Here is a 6919-nt window from a genome sequence, read left to right as displayed (position 1 = left end):
GAGCCAGGCAGCCACACAAGGCTCAGCTGAGGCCCCTTCCCACCCGCTGGCAGAGCACAAGGCCTTTCTCTATCAGTCCCCACCTGTCACTGCCCAGACTGGCTGTCGCTTGCTGTGAATTCCAGGGGGACGGCACAGGGGAAGAGCTGAAGCCTGGGATTCCGGATTCCGTGGCTGGTTTGAGAACTGGCACAGGGCAGGGGCCACCTGGTCTGCCCACCCCACCTCACCCCAGGGTTCTCCCAAGGACCTCTATTTCCTCCTTTGCCTAAGATGGGGGATTCCAGTGCTCAGGACCCTGAGGAAATCACCAGATGTCCAGCCCACATCCTCCTGCCCCCAATCCTACCCCATCTGTTTCCACTTAGTCTCGGTGGATTCTCCAGAGGGCAGGAAGAGCGTACTCCCTTCTGTGCCAGATCTCAATCAGATGTCCAGTGGAGTCTTAGAGGCCTTCCCGCCCAGGAGCAGCCAGCTCTGCACGAACCAGGGCGGGCGCTCCGGGGCCTTGCTTCCCATCCTGAGTCTCAGTGATTCCTGCTGGAAAATGGGGACAGTGAGTCCTGCTTTTGCCTGCCCCCGCCCCCCCCTCCCCCCCGTGATGACAAGTAAAGTAAAATGATGGACTGCAGACATTCTTTGTAAACTATCAACTTCTTTACAAACATAAGGTCTCAGTTCATTATCTGCTGATGGGAGGGGGCCATGTGGGTGAACTGGCCTCTCTCTCCATCAGCCCCGGTTCCAGAGTTTCTTCGTTCTTACGGTTTCCTCAAGACCACCCCCAGTCTTACAGACCACTGAGGACTCAGGGTGGACAAGCCAGACCTGTTTCCTGCCTGCTCAGAGGTCACAGCTTTGGTAACTGCCCCGTCCAGAACAGTAGCCATTAGCCACCCTTGGCTATTTGAATATAATTTAGTTAAAATCAGGAATTCAGTTCCTCAGTAGCACCAGCCACATTTCAAGGGCTCAGCAGCCACATGTGGCCATCACATTAGCCTGCACATGGACAGAACATTTCCCTCACTGCCAAAAGTTCAATCGGACGGCATTGCTGTGGCGACTGCAGGCTAATTAATAGGTAGTGACAGTGAAGCATCTTAGAGATGTGTTTTGGCAGAGAAATACAGGGAGCTACATGAGCTTGGACAAGGGAGCATCTGGTCAAAATTTGGGGATCTGGGAAGTCCTCCTGGAGGAAGTGACGCCTTAGCTGAGACCTGAAAGTAACCAAGTGAGAGCATAAGGAAGAGTGTTCTCAGCAAAAGGAAGAGACTGTGCAAAGGGAAGAGGACATTCGGGGAACTTAAAATTGTTCGCTCTGAGTGGAGCATGGAGTTTGAAGCAGGCAAGGGGAAGTAACTTAGGGAGGGCCTAGGGAAATAGGCAGGCTGATCACAGGAGCCTCATTCAGCTCTGGGGGTACGGCAGGGTGGTGAAGTGGGAGTTAGGAGGAAGGAGGGGGAGAGGTCACGAAATCCAACCGTCAACTGCTTCTGTGCCCTTCAGGCTGGGATTCCAGGGGAATGCTAGAGATAGCTCCTGGCTCAATGGCCTCACTTTGCAGATGAGGAAGTGAGGGGCAGACAAGGGAAGTGACTGTCCAAGTGAGTACATAGAGGGACTTCCTGGCTCCTAGTCCAGAGCTCGGTCCCACACCACACTCAGTCCCTCAGTGGCAGTGCGCTTTTAAAATGAGCAATGGCTGCCCGGCAGCTGTGGCTCAGTGGTTGAGTGTCAACAGTTCGATTCCCGATCAGGGCACATGCCCGAATTGCAAACTTGATCCCCAGTGGGGGGCATGCAGGAGTTAGCTGGTCAATGATTCTCTCTCGTTATTGATGTTTCTATCTCTCTCTCCCTCTCCTTTCCTCTCTGAAGTCAATAAAAATATTTTTTTTAAATAATAAAAATAAAATGTTCAGTAGCCACACAAGTGGTACTGTACCAGAATGGGCAGACACTCCCATCATCACAAAGTTCTATAGGCCTAAAGGCACTAGTCCTTGAGTTAGACCAGGCGGAAAGGATGGCTGCTATTTTTCTCTCCGCATAGACCCTTTTCTCTGCTGGGAGTAAATACACCTCCCACACCCATTGCTGTCAGATGCTCTTCTCTCTGCATCCTCCCCCCACCCCCACTCCCCCCACCACCACAACCCCCGGAGCTGGAATCTCCAGTCAGGAATACTTGGCTTGCACATTCTAGGGGAAGATTAGCATTGGGTTTCTTTCCCTGCCAAGATGCTGAGGGCAATTAGCTTCTCACACCTTCTCTCTCACCTCTTCTTTCTTCTAGCTATGAATTCCCTGAAATTGCCTCTTCTGTTCAGGCCATGCGAAAGACATCAAGGAAGAAGAGGCCCTTGGACTCAGTCCTGGTTTTGCTGTGTGGTCCAGGGCAAGTTCTTCCCCTTCTCTGAATTTCCCCTTCTGTGAAGTAAAGAAAGGAATCAGACTTGATAATCACCAAGGGACCTTCCATTCTGACTCGGTAAAGAAGTTCAAAAGTTCAGAAGGGGAAATCAGGGAAGGCTAAGATGGTCAGGAAATAATAGGTAATATTTAGGATTAACATCTACCAGACAAGGCCCTACGTGCTCTTAAGTGAATGATTGCATGCATTCCTCATCAGCACCCTAGGAGACTGGTACTGCTATTTTACAGATGAGGAAACTGAGGCTCATGGTGGTTTAGGCCAACTGCTCTTAAGTGGCACAGCTGGGGTTCAAACTCAGGTACTGTCTCCGGAGCTCACCTGGAGAGGAGTCCTCTGTGCTGGACCTGGAAGGATGGGTGAGATTTGTGTGTTCATGGGAACCTCTCCCAGGCCCACACCTTTGATGCTTAATTATTCAGCTCCATCTCTTCCACCTTGTTAATGTGTGGGACATGAGGGGGCCAGTCTCATAATAGTCAGTCAGTCAATATTTATTTAGTGAATGAATGGATTTGAGCCTGTGGGTTTCCTGACTCATGAATTCTATGGAAAGCTCCCAAGGACTGGGACTCCTCAGGTTCTTAGGACCTAGCCCAGGAGTCTGAGAAGATCGGGTCTTACTGTAAACCTAAGAAATCAGACTCTCGGGTAGAGGGAGGATGGAGGCAGCATTTTTAATAACCTTAGTACTTAGTAGAGTTTGAGAAAGCCAAGTCTTAAGAACCTTCCAACTCCAAACTGAGAAGTACCTGCTTATAGATAGGCAGCCAAGGAGCCCTCGGTGTCATGAACCCTCAGAATGTACCAAGTATGCTAGTACTTCTCTGGGTTCCCCAAGCATCCAGCCCATGACATTTGCAAAAGCCTTTTGAGTCTCTGAGCATCCACTCAGTGTCAGGCCCACCACCCTTTCCTGCACTCACCCTGTGACCTCAGCAAGTAGTTTCCTCTCTCAGTCCCTCACTTTCCTCATCTGTGAAAGGGGGTTAGTTCTCTTTGCCCATCTATAACCCTGGGAATATGCCCAGCAGGATACCTGTTAGGATAATTTCCCAAAGAATAACATAGGTCAGGGGTCCGTCAACTCTAGTGGTCCATCGGAATCATCTGATCTACCTGGTCTTGGTGGGTCCTTACATCAGCAGTTCTCAGTCCTGGCTGCACATTAGAATCACCAGGTGAGTGCCTAGAAAACACAGATGCCCAGCTCCCACCCCAGACTAATCACAGCAGAATCTCAGAGGATGTAGCCTGGGATTGTTATTTTAAAAGCTTCCCAGTTGATTCAAAATTGAGACTAACACTCTCGAAGGGGCCATTCCAACAGTTCTGATGCAGGTGGTCCCAGGACCTCACAATTTCTTGGGGCTCTGTGGTCTCACCCCACCTCTTCCCCCCTCCCCTTTTTTTTTGTACCAGGGGAGCTGCCTTCTCAGTACCAGGGTCAGAGACCGTGAGGAGGACAGATTTTAGAACATTATACATGATGAGTGTGAAAAGAAAAATTAAAACTCAGACCAAGTCACGAAGAGGAGAGCAGGTACATGTAACTCAGTCAGCATCTGAAAAAATGGGATTCGGGGATGCATTTTGCAAAATTGTGCTTTCCAAGGAAACAAATTCAGGGCAGTGTATTGCAAGATTTTTATCTAAGGAAAACGATCCAAGGACAAATGTTGCAAAATTGTGCTGCTGAAGGAAGTGGCTTCTTGGCCCATCAAATCTGGAACAAAGCTTAGAGATGTTCTTAAACCAACCCCCTGGCTGGTTAGAAGAGGAAACAGAGGCCCAAGGGATAGGAAGGCACGTACCCAGGGTCAGGCAGGGAGTTGTGGATGAGCTAGCATCACAATCCAGGCTTCCCGACCACTTCCTGTCTGCTCCCTTTCCTCTATCCCTCACATATCCACCACTTCTGTTTTTGCTCCAGGCCCCCAGCCCAACTCCTGTACTCACATTCTCTTGGATAGCACCCAAGGTCAAAACCTGGGACTAAATCTGTGTCTGGATAGACACCTGTCCCATAACTGGGGCCAGAGCCCGCGGGAGGCTGGGGCGGGTGTGCAAGAGAGGAAGGAGCTGTCTGATGATGTGGCCTGACCTCAGAAAGGAAGCCTGGTCACCAGGGGGAATTTCCCCGGGGCGAGGTCTCATGTCTATGCAAATGTGGCACTCCAAGTAGCCTGGACCCTAGAATGGGAGAGAGGAGAGGCAGGAAGCAGGGAAGGAATGGTGTCTGCACCTCCCAGGGTACCCACATTGTGCCAGGCTCCCGCTCTGTGATCTCATTGTGTCCCGGGGACACCCTGCTAAGGAGGAAAGTTGGCCGGAAGTCAGTGAGGGGAGGGTACATTTGCCCAAGAAAATGCAGTACATTCCAACCCCGAAGGGAAACCAGGAAGCAGCAACAAAACGATGATGGATTTGGTGCTGCCACTGCTGCCACTTGACAAGGGTGACAGTAATGATGCTTGAGTCCCAGAAGTCTGACAAGGTTTCATTTTAGGTTTCCTTCTTGCTCACTGGGGAGTTTTATCCTGGGGCCAGATCGCCTGGGGAGGTAATGACCCTGCCTCCCTTTGGGTGCATTTCAGAGCTCAGAACGTTAGTTAGTTAGTTAGTTAGTTAGCTAGCTAGCTAGTTTAGTTAGCTAGTTAGTGGGTATGGCAGCTGGCACCGTTAACCCTCTCACCACCAGCTCCCAGAACATTCCTGGATAAGGGAAGAGAATGGGAATGATGTTTTTGAAGGAAAATCTCTCTCCTGCCTCTTTACATGTCACTCATGTTGAGCCTCACCACCCTCTCCAGACTTCCCCCAGGATCCTGCTCCCTTCCAAGGCTGACCCCATTACTGCCTGGCTCTCCAGGGAGCTGGCCTTGCCTCCCCGAAGCAGGGTGGCAATAGGACCAGAGTCTTGGCGAGACAGTCAGGCCCCACATATGTTTATCTGCCCATTGCAGAACACACACAAGAGCAGCGGACTGCTGATTTCTGGAGCTGGGCGCTGCCCTCGAGGCTGTGTGCCAAGAAGAGTGAGTGTGTGAAAAGCAAGTGTGGGTACTTGTGTGAGCTGTTTCCTGTGTGGTCAAGAGTGCATATATGGACCACACATCAGGCTTTCTGATTGTGACCAGCAGTGCGTTTGTGGACCTCATCGTTTTGTTTTTCTCTATGTGGCCACCCATGTGTGCTTCTGATTCCGGGTGTACACAGTGTGTGTCCCTGTGGATATGACTGGCAGTGATTTGAATTCCCGTGTGTCTGATAAGTAGTCATTACAGGCTTTGAGTGGATACCAAATATATGGGAGTGGGAATGGGAATTGCGGGCCCAGCACTGGCCTAGGACCTCTTTGTCCAGGCCCTCCCATCCCTGCCCATGGCTATCTCCATCCAGGCCAAGGCCATCTCAATGGGGTAGCACTGGTCGGCAAATATCATATGTAAGAAGGAGTATCCTATATCAGTGGTCAGCAAACTCATCAGTCAACAGAGCAAAATATCAACAGTACAACGATTGAAATTTCTTTTGAGAGCCAAATTTTTTAAACTTGAACTTCTCCTAACACCACTTCTTCAAAATAGACTCGCCCAGGCCGTGGCATTTTGTAGAAGAGCCACACTCAAGGGGCCAAAGAGTTGCATGTGGCTCGAGAGCCACCATATGCAGACCACGGCACTAGAGGGTTCTAACTGCAGCTGGTGGCACAATAGGCAGATGGCAGTAGATGAGAGGAAGGGGTGAGACCCTCCCACAGAAGGAAATGTATGTTCTGGAACCGCTACAACAGCTGGGCCTGGGGGGAGGGCTCATTCCTACATGGCTCTGGTTCAGGGCTTCCTCCATCCTCACTGAGCTGAGGGGGCAGTGGGATGGCCTGCACCTGGGGCCTGGGCCTCACATCCTGCCTCTAAAAGCACTTCCTGCCTCTGGTTCCCGGGTAATGACTCCTGGCTTCCCGCTGCCTCCCTCTCTCATTCCCCAAAGCGGGCCGGGCAGTTCCCTTGGTTTCTTGCTGCCCCGTGTTTTTGTTATCTTTTCTTTTCTCCATCTCTGCTTCCTCCAGTCTGGCTCAGATCCTCCTGCCTCCACATCTGGGGAATGACTACAAGCCTGTCCAGTGGTCTCCCAGGCACTGGGCTCATCTCCTCCACAGATACATCTTTCTTTTTTTCTTTTCTTTTAAAAAAAATATATTTTATTGATTTTTCACAGACAGAAAGGGAGAGGGATAGCTAGAAACATCGATGAGAGAGAAACATCGATCAGCTGCCTCCTGCACCCCCCCACAGGGGATGTGCTTGCAACGAAGGCACATGCCCCTGACTGGAATCGAACCCGGGACCCTTCAGTCCGCAGGCTGACGCTCTATCCATTGAGCCAAACCAGTTAGGGCCACAGATACGTCTTTCTAAAGGACCTCTCAGCACCTCCCGGATGAAGTCCACACTCTAGCCCTGACTCTGTGAACTT

This window comes from Pipistrellus hanaki, assembly GCF_964339955.1.
Source record: "Pipistrellus hanaki genome assembly, chromosome: 5".
Lineage (NCBI taxonomy): Eukaryota > Metazoa > Chordata > Mammalia > Chiroptera > Vespertilionidae > Pipistrellus > Pipistrellus hanaki.
This window is presented reverse-complemented; position numbering follows the sequence as displayed.